We start from the raw sequence: 17903 nt of genomic DNA, 5'->3' as shown, positions 1-17903 counted from the left end.
TGCACGAAAGAAGTGAATACCATCAAAACCTTTAGTGCATGAGAGGAGTTGCCTCTGAAATAGGTGGGTATTTGCCAGACTGTAAACATGAAAGCAGTGTGTGCTTCAGCGGAACGGATGCATAAAACCAGTATGGACGAATGGAATGCATGCGAGAAAAGAGATGAGACATGAAACGCATATCTGCATGAACTGAGCTTATGGTACTCTCCTATAAGCAATAACACACAAATATTCAAAAAAAGTCACTGGAAAGAATCGTGCACACTCATCTACCACTGCACAGATATTTCATATACTTGGGTATCAATGAGCTCAATGCAGAAAAATCAACATAATTGAACACTGACAATTGTTGTGTCTTGAATGCTTCAAATGACTAAAACGAGCACCTATCATTGAATCCCTCATACTCTGATCCCTTTTGATTCTTCACCAATAAGTGGGTTTGAATTCCATCCTCGTTGCCAAAAACCTGTAGTAACTGAGTCCAAGCTGGTTGTAGTAGTTCAGGAGGCTTTATTGTAGATGGCTACATGTTCTGAAATTCAGCTCAAGACTAGCCCCACCAGGAGCAGCCAGCATGCTGCTCAGCTTCTTCCAACTGTGGTTTCCAAACACCAACATTCTATATTACATCATTCTTACAGAGTTCCACTGGTGGAGCGATGGGTGACACAAACTACAATATAGCTAGGATACAACACATACATTGTCAATGATAACTGATTCGGTTTGGTTCTAGTTCGCGCTATATAAAACTCTGCACAAAAAAAAAAAAAAAAATGATTAATACTAATCCAATGTATGTCTGCTACTATCCAGAACTAGATCTATTGTCCCTGTCTATATCTCTCATCCGAGGCACTTTGAGGCTTCTTCAACATGGTTTGTACTACTTTGCAAAAACAATGAATGAATGAATGACTACATAAATAAATACAAATGAAGGAGAGCTCTGTTAATTTACTGTATTCATTTTTTTGTTCAACTGCTCCATATATCACCATGAGCACTTTGCGTGAAAGGTGGTATATGTGTGAATAAATTAAAAATGCTGCCACTAAACGGAAGATGGACAGTCAATCAGCATTATTAAAGCCTTAGGTAGTAGGACAATACACGTGTATGTCTGGAATGGTGAAAGCACGTGAAAAGCCATAGGTGTCTGTCCGAAATGACAACTTTTCCTGTAGGTTAGCTTGTTCGGAGGACATTTGGGTCAACCCAATAGATGGGCTGCTTTATCTGAAGGGCGCACTTGAATACTTCAGTGTGATTTATCTAGGTTTGTGCAGTTGGGAGCTAATTAGTAGCTGACAAAAAGGCATATTTATTTGGGAAATATATCAGGTGTTTTTTTCTGAAGTGTTCCAATGAATATTCATGTGTATTGCACTCGTGTTGTGCTGTGCTCGTTTTTAGTGTGCCACTATTCCTTGAGCCAAACTGTAAATTATTTTGGGAGTGATGCGGTTGGCAGCTATTAGCATAGCCACAACAATTATTCAGTTCTTTGATTTCAGCATTTTATGCCCTCTTTATGGATTTAGTGCACTTGTACATAACCCACAATTTGCAGATGCCACCAAAAATGTTATTGATTGCGGCCATTTCATAATGCTCTTGGAAACTATCGCTGTCTGGCTAAAGACGGAGCATCATCTTAAGGCAGCAAACACTACTAAACTACAGTCTAGGTATAAAGAGTTAGGAATATTAGATTTCGGATATCCAGAATATTGAGCCTGTATTCAGTGCCGCATTCTGAGGAATGAGTGAGACAACGCACAGTACTATATAAAACTAATCAATAAATGATAACAAATAAATGCACACTTTTCTATTAAAGGGAGCCAGATTACTTTATGACATCCCATTGAACCAAACTTTACATGCACTCCTTTTACTAACCAGAATAACCATTTTCCACATTTTAGAGCTTTAAATGCATGTGGATTTTGTGTAGATGTCTCCAGTGCTGTCCTAAACTGCCAAACACTAGTAGAAACCCCAAACACTGCCAACAAAAAGTAATCACAAAAAAAAGTGATGGATGGAATGCTGAATTAATCTCAGCCACTGGTAATCACTCGGGCCGCATCCCAATCTATTGGTATTTTGCACACCATGCCACCTCAGTTTGGACCCAGCTATATTCAATTCAATTGATCTTTATTTCGGCACTACTTGGCCATAAAAGATTTACATAACATATATATATGCAAATCAGTCTTGACCATGATCCAGTGGCAACAGTCCAGCACAAACTATCAAGTCAGACCGTCCAGAACCAGAACACAAGCAATCCAATCCAGGACCAGTTTCGCACTAATTATGGGCTCATCAGCCAGGTATATCCTGGTTCCCACATAAGCCTGCAGGCAGATGTGTTTAGGTCAATCACAATGCCTCTATTTGTACCTTTGCAATCAAATCCTGCAAGTTGTAGTTGGACCATTAAGGAGCCACTACTACTTCTGAAACATCAATATCACGTGCCTTAACGGTTGAGCTTAAAGACTGAATAAATACAGGCTTGGTTCACATCTTACTAGAGCCAGATATGTGGTGTCTCAAAGTCCTTTAAATGTTATTTCCAAAACTGAATTGCCAGCAGCTTCATGTTGGCAATCCAGTCATCAAATACCAAAGGCCTTTTGCTAAGATCCCACCAAGATCTTCCCAGTGCTTCTCCATTAAAATTGCCAGTTCTTACATCAGATCTTGATTTTGAGAGTTTGCATGTGATACAACCCTAGTATTAGGGGCCTTCTCATCAGAAGGCCCTGTCAGCAGAGCTTTCACAAAGAAGTATAGCATGTCCTTTTGAATGTTACTAATTGGCAACTTTCAAAGCCTGGCATACCTCTGAATACAGAGCGGGGACTTCAGAAGAGGTGTAACTTCTACTGAGACAGGGATCCTACAGATCACTCCCTCTAAAGCATCAGCACAGATCTTCCATAAGCGGCCTAGTAACACTGACTTTGTTGAATTTGCAAGAACTTCAGTACAAGGGTCCACACAGGCTCCAAGCTCTACATGTCAATATAATATCAGCTGAACAGACCTTCTGATCACACTTACAGTGCCCCAGTGCCATGAGCCACAATACTCTCTCATGAGGAGGTGTTATGCTGTTACTGCTTCCTTTTCCGCATTAAGAATTGGGCCCGCTGTCCAGCTTACTGACTTCTTTTATTGGGCCATCTGAGCCACAAAATCACATCTAAGGCTTGACTTTTCCTGCTGCTTTGGAAAGCTGAAGGCCCCAATTTGTGGAGACAGATTCAAGTTAGTTTTCTCTCGGAGTCTAGCCCTGTCACTTAGTGACTCCCACATCTAAGAACTCACAAATACCCAAAGAGATGGGCAGAGCCGTTTTCCCAATTACAGGTCCCTGCGACGCATTTGGACATCAGCGGGCATCACCCATTAAAGCAAGGTGCAATGGTGGGCACCATCTTGGATCTACTGCAACTTGGCAAGTAGACCTCTTTCTCTTCATGTCTACTTAATGGCTGCCAAGGACCTTATTCACTACCGCAGAGTCATCTCACACACTACTCTCATTCTGAGTAGTCTGCCCTATGTATGTTTTACCACACGGGCAAGAGATGCAATACACCACGTTTTTAGTGTTGCAATTCGAGAAGCTCAATTGTGTATGCTTTCGGTTATTAATCATCACGTATTTGGTATTGTTGGTAAATGGACACACCACTCAGCCATTACATTTATGGTGTCCAACTATCGGAGGGAGATTCAACATGCTTCTTAGATTTCCCTTTTCCGGTGTAGTTCTAGTAGCCTTAACCAAATGTTGGCGAATATTTTTGGCCTTGCGAAATGCAAATAATGGTTTAGGAATATCGAGCTATTTTATTAATTGCCAATTTCTCAGAATGATTTGCTTGATCCTATTAGCCCTAGGACTATAAGTTAGAACACAAGTCATCTTTTCAGTGTTCTGTTTTTCTTTTGGCGTCAACAGTGTCTCACAAGGTGTAAACCAAGCCCTCTTGAGCGCTAATTTCACCAATTTCTTGGGGTATCCTCTGTTCACCAATTTTATCTGCAGTCTTTCGGCGTTTTCAAAATAGTCACATTTATTAGTGCAATTACGCCGGATTCTTAAAAATTGCCCATAGGGCAAGTTCTCTTTCAAGGTCCTTGGGTGTCCACTATTAAAGTGGAGGAGGGTGTTCCGATCCGTTGGTATAGAGTACAGGCTGACCTCTAGTCTACCTTCTTTGTGAATCACATTCAGATCTAAAAAATTAATTTTATCATGACTATGGGTCATAGTAAATTTCAAGTCAACGGATCTGTTATTGAGCCAATCATGAAAAGAGCCTAGTTGTTCAAGACTCCCTGACCAAATCACAAAAATGTCGTCGATAAAACGACTCCATTTTGTGATTTGGGATCTAAACGGAGTTGTCTCCCGGAAGATGTAATTTCTTTCAAACATATCGATTACTAGATTCGCAATTTCCGGGGCAAAACAACAGCCCATGGCTACTCCTTTAATTTGCAAAAATAAATCCTTTTTAAACGCAAAAAAACTATTTTTCAAACAGATTTTCGCCAAAGATGAAATAAAACTGGTTGGTACTGTGTGTGATCTTGTCCTTTTGTCTAGTACTATGTCTAGAATGAGTAAGGCTTCCTCCTGAGGAATGTTAGTGTATAAGCTTTCAATATCGAAAGTGACCAACAACTGGTGGTCACTTTCGAATATTGAACCCTCTATTTTGGAAATGAAATCCATGGAGTCTCTAATGTACGCCTCTGGGTCTGGTACAAACGGTTTTAGGAAGACATCGATATACTTCGCAAGTGGCTCCAACAAGGAACCAAACGCGGCAATAATCGGACGACCTGGGGGACGATTGAGGTCCTTATGATTTTTAGGTAGGACATATATGTTAGGGATCTTTGGTGTACTTGAATGAGGGAAAAGCATGTTCCTTTTTACATATATATCCTTCATCTAAAGCTTGTGTGGTAATCTGCTAAATTTGGGCTTTTAGGCTCTCTGTAGGGTCCTCCTTAATAGGGCGGTAATGGTCTATATTGTGCAATTGCCTCAAGATCTCATTGTCATACTCGTTGGCATTCCACAGGACAATCCCTCCCCCCTTATCCGCAGGTTTAATAATGGTAAGAGGGTTGTTGGATAAGTCTTTGAGCGCTAACATTTCTTGTTTAGAGAAATTTGGCTTGAAGTACACTTTTTTACAATTAAATTCATCCACTTCTTTCAAAACTTGTTCTTCAAACATTCGAATCTCATCTGGCATTGTCGCACTTTCAGGGCAAAACAAAGACTTTTTTTGGAGACCCCTGTTATTTACTTCTGAGGTCTCGTCCATATCCGAAAAGAATATTTTAAGGCTGATTTTAGGAAGAAATTGTAAAACTTCAGTCTTAATATTCACAGGGTCCTGTAGGATCAAAGGGAAGAAGCAAGAATAGTGACAGGTGCAAGACGATTGAAGCATATTAGAACTATTTTGCTCTGACCGCTCTAGCTGAATAGGTGACATTTCAGAGCCGTATTAGTGCTCCTTAATTCAAGCCATCGTGTAGTTACCAATGTTTCAGCACTTTGGGCCTGATTACGATGGCGTGGAGGTCGCCACTGACAAGCTGTCAGTGGCGGTCTCCCCATCATCGGAACAGGGATCTCCGTCTGCCATATTATAATGGCTACTGGATGGGTGGCAATAAGAAACTCTGACCGCCACAGTCCCGATAGGCACTCTGTATCTGACTGTCTGTCGGAAATCCCTGTAGTTGCAGAATGGCAGTGGTGCCTGTCAGGCACTGCCGAAGGGATTACAATGTCCTTTTCTGCTGGTCGCTCTGTGGCAGTTAATCCACAGAAAAACGGTAGGCAGAAACGGATTTGGGAGCCCGTAGCAGACCCCCTTCAGCCCCTGGGCCAGGGACATAGGCACTGGGGGGATGTATGACATCACAGCACATGCTTTTACAACGCATGCCATTACGACGCAACTTTTACAACGTAAGTCGTTACAACGACTTGCGTTGGGGGGCGCTGGATAGTGAATAGTTTAATTTACTATTCCAACTCCAGTCCCCGTGGATAGTAGGAAAGGTGTTGGATAGTAATTAAACTATTCCGTATCCTAGAGCGCCCTTCAGCGCAATGCGTTGTAATGACTTGCGTTGTAAAAGTTGCGTCGTAATGGTAGTGCGTTGTAAAAGTTGCGTTGTAAAGGATGTTTCCCGCACTGGGGGGCATCTATGGTGCCCCTCTACATATTCCTACACCATGTGGTAGGCACCGCATTGTGCCTGCCAAGTAGTGCAGGGATATGTGTGGGGTGTCTGTTTTGTCTTGCGGCTGGTATGGGAGAGCGCAACAACCACCGCAATACAAAACATGGGAAATGTGACCGCCATGGTGGAGGTCACATTATAATTTGGCCTGTGGGCCTGCCGCTTTGTAAGCGGGCGGTCCCAAATATGATAAGGTGGCGGACGGACAAAAAGCCGTCTGTCATCGTAATGACACCCTTAGGCTGACTATATGTTCCAGGAAGTTATTTGATCTCACAGACCCATGCCATGCTGGTCCCCTGCAGCTATAGGATGTCTACAGTGGGTTATAAAGTGCTCCAGAACCAAGATTATGAACATCCTTCTTTTGTGAGGATTGATTTGTAAATGGAGAAGTTTAGAAAAAGTCTAAAAACCCTTCTCCTCTATTTTTTTGGGTTGGGCCGAAATAGTGCCGCCTCTGAATATCTTCAGGTTTAGGTGCCTTACAACTGAACTTTTACTAGACTTAATGTGATCATATTTCATCAACTGTAAAGGCTCTTCAATGGCTTCTCATCACTAGCAAGTGAACCTTCTCTACATGCACATAGGTCAATCAACTGCAAAATTCACTCCTTCTTGTCATTAAACCACAAAAGCTATTCACTGGACACAAAATTTCCGATCAATGTTAGCATCACTATTATATTTTACGAGGAGAAGCACCTTGGGGGGAACCCCTTCTTCATCAAAGTCGCTACGCTCTACAGTGCAAGCTTAAGAACTATCAACAACCACATGGTTTTCAGAAAAACTCTAAAAAGACATGGATTTTCCCACGATGAGCACATAAACATGAGGCATAGAAAACTGTCGAACAAGACTGGAGAACAATATGGCCCTGTGCTGAACATGCTAGAACCTATAGCTGCACTACCACTATCATACCAAAATCTATTGAAAGTTGATGTACAATCACAGTGCATTGACAGAAATGTACTTTTTGTACTGATTGGCTTTGCTGTTCATTAGAACTGTATATGTTTGCATGTCCTACGGTACTGCTCCTACCATGTCTACTACCCTAAGGCCAGTGGTATCTGAAATTATTAATTTCTTGTATAAATTGAGCCACAGGGAAAATCTGTACCTTACTGTGCCATTTATCATGTTAAATCTCCTGCCATAATAGAGATCCCCGGTAAGTAGACAGGTTTCAAAAGATTAGATGAAGTGGATTAAAGGAGTTGTTGAGTGGCCTCAACGATGATGAAAAAGGAGATAGGACTACTTTCTTTTAACTCAGACAATCAAGTATGAGCAGTGCCTTTCCCACGCAGCTTTGCAAGTCTGGCAAGTAGGATTAATTAGTCCACAATATCAAAAGCTTCTGAGAGATCTAATTGAATCAGACTGGCAGTAATGTTACTACCTGCACAATGGAACAGTTCATCAAAAGTAAAAAACATTGTCATTTTCAAAGTCAACGGCTCTAACTTTAACAAATGCACGACCTATTGCATTGCAAATGCTTGCTTTTTTTGCATGACACAAACATGGGGAAGCACCTTAACAGTGTGTAGAGAGTGAAATTCCTTGAGCAAGGAGTTTGCAGCTTATGCAATAATGTTTTGACCATTTCTACTTGTCATTGTGCTTACAATACACCAATTCTAATTTCCAGTTTAAAAACATTTTCCTTTATTTAAAATAAGTAAATTAGGTATTTAACTTACTGAACCCTATTGCGATGTATTGCGTTTATCCAGACTGTGTTTTACTGATAATCAATTCCTTGCAAAGTGAGCAGCTCTTCCTAAATCCTCATGTTGTTGTCAGTTTCCTCCTCATATTAGTTAGAAATTAGAGACACAGGGAACAATGTTGTTTTTTTAATATATTTGTAGGATTTCAGAAATACTGTGTGACATTTAAAAATTAAACATTCTGTTTTTTAGTTTGAGCCTAGGCAGCATACTTGCGCTGTTTGGAAGACCTGCCATAATCAGTATACGTAGTGTAATACCGCCTGCTGATTGCCATTGGTTAACTCCTGCATTGCTCTTCATTCATGGCTCCTAACTGGTTCCTGCAGGCAGTACGTCATTTCAGTTGCAGGCTGATGTGCACCGGCCAAGTACAGGTTCCCTACGCTTTCAGGGCTTATCTGTTGTTTGGCAGAACTCTTTTTCTCCTGCTGCCCTTCCCTGCACTACAAGCACAGCTCGTGTCTTTGGTGCCCCTGCTGTCTCTACCTAATTTCCCCGTGCAGTGCCCTTCGCCCACCACCACCACCTCAGGTCACAGTTTTTCTCCTCATTTCTTCGGTGCCCCAACTCTAATCTAATCTCCGTGTGCGGTGCCCTCCACCACCACCATCTCCGATCGCAGTTTTTTTTCTCATGTCTTCGGTGCCACTGCTCTCACTACCTAATCTCCCCGTGCAGTGCCCTCCACACCACCAGCTCCTGTTGCTGCTTTTTTTCATTATGTCTTTGGATCCCCTGGTCCCGCTACCTAATCTCCCTGTGCAGTGCCCTCCTGTTTTTTTGTTTGTGGTCCTACAATATGCCAGCAGATCTCAAAAACAGCCCACCTGACAGCAGCAAAGAGCATTGTGCAGGAACACATGGCGAGGGTGCTGTACATTGAAAGACCAAGATTGTGTTGCTTTAAAAAAATTGTATTTTATTTTTTATTACCATGGTGCTCATGTCACGGCCGCCATGTGCATTACTTTTATGTGCAGGAACGCCGTGCTTTATGTTTCAGCACAGCACCTGCTTTCATCTTTACAAGAGAGGCGCTGCGCTTTATATTTTAGCATGGTGCCCGGTTTTCTGTTGACAAAGCCAATAGCTGTAAGTCTCGCAAATGCGAGACCTACTGCATTGCAAGTGCTTGTTATAGTTTTACATATGTAAAATTGCTCTGCACTGGATGTTCCAATAAGATAGATTGTCTGTGCCTCATCCTGGCTTTTGTCAGGCACAAGTCATTTACACTTAAGGCTCCTTCTCTATTAGCCAGCTTTACAAAGGTGTGTCTACTGCAGCAGGGCCATCCCCACATGGTCTGGGACTACCGACCACCCTCCCCTTCATCATGTCAAGAATTAACAATCAACGTAGTAATCAGTCATGCAAGAGAATTCTTTGGAAGGCAGGGGGTCTCACGACCCCCCGGCCGTATTTATTAAAATATGAAAACAAATTAAAATGAGTAAAATAAACATTATTTACACAATTAAAAATGCAAAATTCAGATATTAGATTTACAGCAAGGTAGACAGGTATGAAGGGCTAACCTTAACAAATGTCTAATACAGCGTGTTTCCTAACCGAATCTAACATCCTACATATCAATTTTGCATTCTAATAATATCTGGGCCTACGGCAAGGTCGTTAACCGGTGTCAGATCCTTTTCTAGCTATGCCCTCACGTCTGGGTGCGCATGCGCAACAAGGGCCCGGTTACCGGGAGAGTTCGTCCCTCTCCTGGTTACCCTCGTACGCTCTGTGAACTCCATGTAACCAAAAAGGGGGGCCCTTACACTCACGCCATTTTCTGATGTCATAGTGTATGTGCGGGGTGGCTACCAGCCCAAGGAAAGCGTGACTCCCTCCCCCGCACCCTTCCAAGCAAGCGGATATCCTGCCCCTGAAGTTCTAGGAGAGACCAGTGGCCCCACCCCCTGGGCAACCCCATTCGATAATGGTGCCGCCCCCTAAGGACCTTAAATTGCTGCTCACCGATTATGACCTTACCGCCACAGGCCAGCATAGTTAACCGACTATCTGCCCCCCCCCCCCAAAATCCCTACACTGAAAGGTCATATCTTCCTAGCAAAACCTTCTAGCCATGCCATTTTGTTCCTTACCAGTAGGTCATTCCCTGCTTCTGTCAAGTGGACCCCATCTCGTAAATAGAACTGATCTTCCCAAATGCACCCATGTGAAATACTCTGCAGGTGAGGTGCTCGAAAGAGTTTCTCCATCTTATTGTTGACCCTCTTTACCGAGTGGTTCAACGCCCTAACTGAGTCCCCCCCTCCACCGAAGTCTAGGTATCAAATGCGACCACACTATGGTGCACCCTTGTAACAACTTCGCCAACCAACCTGCCGTTGAGATAATCTCTTCCAACAGGACCCTTCTGCCTAGTGTTACCAAATCGTTCCCCCCCAGATGCAGGATGACCACTGAGGGCGGTGAGGTGTGCCTTTCGAGTAAGTCAAAGATGTAGCCCCTAAGCTGACTAAGGCAGAGCCCCCCTGTGCCACGAAAGGAAACATTAAACCCCCCACACTCCGCCCTCCGTCTACCCTCTCCTGAAAGGAAAATTGGGTTAGCACGCTTCACATAAGAATGACCAATCACCCATACTACATGTGTCCACCTCTTGTCTTCTTGCCGTTGTTGGGATGTTGATGGTTGCATTTGCTGATCCTGTAGTAGTTTCCGTCCTGCGTCACAGGCCCGAGAAACTGAAAGATACACATAAACAAGGCAGGCTTCAGGGAGGATGAACTGACCCCTACAACATGTGCAGCCGCACAAAACGCTTATAGGCATTGGAAGACCATCTCCCAATCCTCTACACACTGTTGGCAGGCAATCCTCTCGCAGTGGCCTCGGTGGCCGCCCCTATCCGGAAAGAATGTGTTCCAAATTCCTTGGGGTTCAAACCTGCTCTGGCGATAGCCATTGCTAACACTCTTTGGAATTGAAACCTGGTCAAATGGGGTACCATCTGCGTGTATCAACAATGCTCCCATTGCCTCACCCGCCCGTTGTCTGATGAACTCCTCAACATGCGACACTGGGCAGCACGGGTTGTTCGGTGCCCGGTGTAGCACCACACTCTCCCCCAAGGCCTCCTGATCAGTCTTGGATTTCCGAATAGTAACCCACATTGAGTCGCCCCGTATAGTAGTATCTATCAGCTGTAGGCCACCTAAAATGTCTAGTTTGTTACTAGCCACTAATTCACTTACGCGCAATGCCCCGTAAAATGCCAGGGAAAAAGCGGCTTTGAAGAGAAGTACCTCTCCCGAAGAGCTGCATGTGTCAGGCAGGACGAGCAATACCGCTGCCAATCATTCTAGACCTATTGGCCGTCTGCCATCGGCGGTGTTTGCCTGTAGGCGCCACCACCCCTTCATCGCTTTTTGTACTAAGAAGCTTTTTGTAGGATCCCTGGCTCCCTTTGTCTGTGCAAAAAAGGACACAGCTGCCTTGTGTCTGCTCGCTGTGGCAGCTGAGCACCCCTCCCTGTGCAATGTGTCCATGTACTCAGTGAAATTTGCCTCCTGATCCCATTTGGCCTCCCACTCCTGTCCCAGAAAAGTACAGTAAGACCTGAACGCCCCTTCGTAAGCTGTCCTGGTCCTGGGAGCTAGGCTGGCTGCCACGAGGTCCTGTAGTCGGGGGCACCAATCTGCCAAAGTGTAAAGGGCGTCAGCTGCGTTATTCAAGACCCCTGGAACATGTTTGGCCCTGAATTGCACGTTCAACTTCATGCATCTTAGCACAATCTCCTTTATAAGGCGGAGTATCAGATTACACCGTGCTGTCTGTTGATTGATACATTCCACTACAGTCATGTTATCCGACCAGAAAATGAGTGATCAATTAGACAATTGATCAGGCCAGACCCTTAGGGCCACCCATATTGGGAACAGTTCCAAGAAGCCAATGTTTGCTGTCAAACCAGTCTCCTCCCACCAATTGGGTCACCTTTGTGCCGCCCACTTGTTGCCAAGTATGGCGCCAAACACTACACTGCCCGCAGCGTCCGTCCATAGTCCTAACTCTGCTGAGGTCACAGGGGGGGCACCCCACAGTACTCTGCCATTGAAATCCTCCAGAAATGCAATCCATATCCGCATGTCCTGGCGAACCTCGACTGACAGTCTTGTGTGATGGTGTTTGTCTCGCAGGCCCTTCATGGCTTGCGCAATTGAGCAGGAAAATAGGCGTGCCATAGGGATAACCCTCAGTGCAAAATTCAGCTGGCCAACTGTCTGCTGCAACTGCAGTAATGTGACTTTCTCCTTCCCCAAACATTGTTGAAGGGCTGCCCTGAACTTGGCAATTTTTTCCTTGGGTAACCTGAAACAACCCTCTATGGAGTCAAGTTCGATGCACAAGAATTCTAAGCATTTAGCTGGCCCTACTGTTTTTCCTGGTGCCAGCGGGACCCCAAAAGCACGCATGAGCACGCAAAACTCATGCAATGCCCACGCGCACTCCTGTGAGCCCGCCACCCCCAGCAAAAGAAAGTCATCAAGGTAATGCATCACATGATGGTGGCCCGTAGAATGTCTCAGGACCCATTCTAGGAAAGAGCTGAATGTCTCAAAGTAAGCACATAAAATGGAGCAACCCATGGGCATAAACATGTCCATATAATGTTTGCCTTCGAAGGAAAACCCCAGCAGGTGCTGGTCAGATGGATGCACTGGCAATAGTCTAAATGCTGACTCAATATCTGATTTCGCCATCAATGCCCCGGGGCCCAGTACTCTCAACATCTCCACTGCCTGGTCAAATGACGCATATTTCACACTACAAATGCTCTCGTCAATCGCATCATTCAATGATAGGCCCCTAGGTGCTGAAAGATTGTGTATGAGTCTAAATTCGCCTTTCTCTTTCTTTTGGAACCACTCCCAGAGGGGAACAGACAAAATTTGGTACTGGGATGTCAAGGAAAGGACCCGCTATTCTACCTAGGCGCAGCTCTTTTTCGATTTTCTTTGCTACCACCCCAGGATTATGTTTAACTGACAACTGGTTCCTACACTGCGGTGTCCCGGTATACCCCCCAGCTGGAATCCGGAAACCGTGCGTGAAACCTTCTTGCAGCATCCTTGCCGAGGTGTGATCTGGGTATCTATTGAGCCAAGGAATCATTGCCGACACGTCAATGGGGGAGTGTGCGACCTGGGGGTGTTCCCCCCTATTCTGGTTTCCTCCTCCCCCTGTTACCTGAAGTGCTACCCTTTCACCGGCATGTCATTTCTGGGTGGGACGGGTGGCCGCATATGTAACACGCGTGTCTGAATTTGCACGTGCCCGGTGCCCTTGTGCATGTTCGCCTGTTGAAATCCCAGCACACACCCTTCCCGCCCGAATTACCTCTAGCCTTATTGGCCACTTCCCCCCCTTGCGCTGACCGAAAGGGCTGCTGGGGCTTGGGCGAATAACCTTTGTTCCAGTTAGTGCTAGCACCTGCAGATTGTCCCCTTTTAAACTGAGAATGCCAGGAAATTGAGTCAACTTTGTCCCAGCCTAAAGATTTGTTAAATTCCCTAGCTTTCCTGAAAGCTATGTCATATTCTTTCCATGCATCCCCCCCATGATTCTCACTGTACATTGTAATCCTACTCTGATAACAAGCCATCTCCGCCTGCATTGCAGGGGAACGTTCGGCGGTGACTGCCACAAACACAGAAAAAGCCCTGATCCAGTTGATGAGCGTCTCTTCCACCCTGAATTTATACAACTGAGACCGCCATTCACAGGGCAACATCATATCTTTCTGTGACTTGGCATATTCCCACTCCCTGTTGTCAATTAGTAATGAGAAAATATTTACATATTTGTCTGCCCAAATTAATTCTTTCAAACTCTGTGAGACATGTTGTGCCAAATTCTCCCCCCTGGACGGTATCGTGCCTTCGCCCAATACCGGTAAGGCAACCTCCTTACCACTTTCCACGAGTTGCGTTGGTGCTATGGTCTTGACTGTGCCCGCATTGCTCGCTGCACCTGTTTGGGGAGAAATTGGTGTGCTTGGCATGCTACCTTCGCTCCTAGCCTCCATGATTTTTGCGACAATTATCTGTGCCTCAGCCGTGGGGTCAGCTGCGGAAGGTAACATTCTCCCAATCCCCAGCCAAGGAAGCACTGCTGCTATCTGTGCCGCCAATTCTGGGGGTACCTGACCCACCCCCGGGGATGGGCTGGCCGGAATTTCAGGTGGGACCACTGTCGGGACAAAATTTATAGGTGGCGTGGCCGGAGCCGGTGCTACCGGTACACTTATCGGGATAAGAGGGGGTGTCGTGGGAGTCTCGGGTGCTGTAGGTGCCCCGCTAGGGACTGGCCAGGGGGCCCCCCTCCTACACGGGGCTTGGGGGGGTGACTACCACCCTTCTTGGCTCGGCCACGCTTATGTGGGGCCACAAATTCCCCCCTCGGTCTAGGTGGCACTATTATCCGTTTGGGTCTCCCTGATGGCCCTGCCTGTGCATCAACCCTCTGACCCAATTCTGCCACTGTCTTACCCAATGTATCCACCTTTCCCAACCACTTGTCCATTGCCGACATTTTGCGCATCATGGTCTAAAACATTAGCTCCATGCACGAATTCCCTGCGCCCGCTTACCGGACATTATACTACTAGCACCTGCACTACACAATACGTTAGTTATGGGCACAATGTGCCTTGTACCTGTCCCAAGTTGGAGGCTCATAGGCTGGCCGTAAGCACCACGCAACTGTGACCGCACACACCAGCTAGCCTGGAGTGTTTGGGCGAGCAAACTCTAGCCCCGCGGCCCGCAAGAAGCAGTGAAATGCAGGGCTGCCCGTGTCCTCGGATTCCGCCATCCACCGTGAGCTCCTCAGCTAATCGGTCAGCAGCGGCCCTGGTCTGTAAGCCTACGATGAAAGAAATGTTACTACCAAATCTTAGCTCCCACGACACAAGGGGGTGGGGGTTGAAAGGTTGGCCCCTTTAGTCACCCCTAACACACAGTGCCCCTACTAACTCCCCACTCCCCGAAATTATGCAATAGCTTCAAAGTACCTTAGTTTGATTCCTAATAATTTAAACAGTCTTTATTTTTCACCAAAACACCCTCTCACAGGTCGCTTTATCAATTGTTGGCAAGTGCAGCACTTTACTAGTGTGTGCTTTATTGCAAATTTATCGAGTAAATTACACCTCACCAAATGTGGCTATCGCATTCAAAACTATTCCCTGTACTTGGAAATATCACGTATACAGATTATGCACAATGTTAGCTTTAGCAAGTTATTCAGGGCTGCCCTCCTTAAAAAAGGGCTGTTCAAACCTTTAACAAAAATTTAACTGAGTCTGTCAGCTCATTAGCCACAGCGATCCGATTTTCATTAAAACCCACTTTGGTCTCCCATCCAGCTGTTGCCCAAGCCGCCCCTGCTTCGCTCTGCCAAAATACCTTCCTTTAGTGCAGAGCAACAACCTCCCACAGGCTCCGGCGAACCGATCCTCGTTCTCCCACCGCCCAAAGAGCCCGCACAGCACCTCTCGCTCGACTGGCTATGTAACCCCTGGCCGAAGCGGATATTCGTGTGCTCTGGCCTCGTGTATACCCGCTCAGCTCCCGTCGCGTCCTTGCTCCTCCAGTGCCGATGCAATTCCCGACACGACTATGCACTCCAGGCCCCTCCGTTCACTGCGAAAGGCGCCGACAGCCGTTCCCGCTCCGCATGCGACAGATGAAATAAAAATAAAGAAAAAATTAACAGCCCCCACAGCGGGGCGAGGAGCGAGCCTGGGAAGCGCGGGCACAAAGAGGATGCTTCCCACGCGCCCCAGGCTCTTAAACCCCCCCTTTTCTGTCCCGCCCCTTGACCCGGAAGCACTTAGACTGCCCTTGAGTCAAGGGTGGGACCACCCAATCTAGAAGGATCAAGGAGGGCCGGGCCCAGCCATGCGTGCGTGGGGGCCGAGCGCCCCCCCTTTCCTTTCTGACACCAGCTTCAGGCGTTTTCAGCACACTGGTCTCCTGCCGTGCACGAACCTGCACTTGCACATCCTCACTGTCTACCCTGTGTTTTGTGTCACTCCAAGCACTGGCAATGAGCAGAGATCAGGGTTTCTTCTAACATGTTATCTTCCAGCACGCGATTGTGCTATTAGGGAGAGGAAATTATACTATGTAAAAAGGTTGAACATGGGTGAACATGGTCTTGGACTGCCGGCCACCTCCCCCCTTAACACACTGACTGAATTACCCAATTCAACCAGTCAACACATGGGGGTCTTTGGAAGTCAGGGGGTACAGGGCCCCCCCCTGGCCGTATTTATTAAAATATAAAAACAAATCAAAACTTTAATAAATTAAACATTTCTGACAATTATTAAAATGCACATTCCAGAACATTAGATTACATCCGTTTCGACATGGTATGATGGGCTAACCTTAACAAATATCTAGTACAGCGTGTTTCCTAACCGAATCTAAACATCCTGAAAATTAAACTGCATTCTAATAATAAAGTCGTACGGCAAGGTCGTCAACCGGTGTCAGATCCTTTTACAGCTGCGCTCTCACGTTCGAGATGCGCATGCGCAACCCAGGGCACGTTTCGCCCACGTGCGCTCCCTGAACTCCATTTAACCATAACAGGAGGGCCCAGACACTCGCGCACCTTAGTGACGTCATAGTGTTGTGAGGGGTGGCTACCAGCCTGAGGAAAGCGTAACTCCCTCCCCCGCACCCTTTAAAAAACGGGATATCATATCCTGCCCCTGAAGTTCTGAGAGAGACCAATGGCCCCTCCCGCTGGCGGCCCCTTTCGTGAATGGGTCCGCCCCCCCGTAAGGACCTTAAAATGCTGCTCACCGATTAATGACCTTACCGCCAGACACACATAATAAATACGACATTGCTATTCTAAAAGGAAAAAAGGCCTAAGGAGAAAATTGTTAATACACAGCAAAGCACAAAACATATACATATACAGATACTCCTGTAAGCGGGAAAAAGGCCTAAGGAGAAAATTAGTTAAAATATCACGGTACTGCACAAAATATTTACATCTGTTCTACCTTCCAGTAAACGGAAAATACAAGGCCTACTGGATCAAGCACCCTAATCCTATAGTCCGGCACATTGTCAAACTTTATACCTACCATTTGCCAGGCCCCAAGGTCTGCTAAAAAGGGATGGAGGGTGGGGAAAATTACACAGCCCCACGGTGGGGCGAGGAGCGAGCCTGGGAGCGCGGGCACAAAGAGGCCGCTTCCCGCGCTCCCCAGGCTTTTAACCCTTTCGCCGCCGCGGCCCCGCCCCCTCGCCCCGGAAGCGCACAACTACTTCCGGGGCGAGGGCGCGGGGCAAGCGACCCCGAAAGGGACGGGGTGTGGGAGGGGCCGGGCCCCGCCATGCTTGCGTGGGGGCCGATTGGCCCCCCCTTGTCTCATGGTCTTGGACTGCCGGCCACCTCCCCCCTTAACACACTGACTGAATTACCCAATTCAACCAGTCAACACATGGGGGTCTTTGGAAGTCAGGGGGTACAGGGCCACCCCCTGGCCGTATTTATTAAAATATAAAAACAAATCAAAACTTTAATAAATTAAACATTTCTGACAATTATTAAAATGCACATTCCAGAACATTAGATTACATCCGTTTCGACATGGTATGATGGGCTAACCTTAACAAATATCTAGTACAGCGTGTTTCCTAACCGAATCTAAACATCCTGAAAATTAAACTGCATTCTAATAATAAAGTCGTACGGCAAGGTCGTCAACCGGTGTCAGATCCTTTTACAGCTGCGCTCTCACGTTCGAGATGCGCATGCGCAACCCAGGGCACGTTT

This window comes from Lissotriton helveticus, chromosome 11, assembly GCF_964261635.1.
Source record: "Lissotriton helveticus chromosome 11, aLisHel1.1, whole genome shotgun sequence".
Classification (NCBI taxonomy): domain Eukaryota; kingdom Metazoa; phylum Chordata; class Amphibia; order Caudata; family Salamandridae; genus Lissotriton; species Lissotriton helveticus.
The sequence above is the reverse complement of the archived record's forward strand: the minus strand, read 5'-3'. Positions refer to the sequence as shown.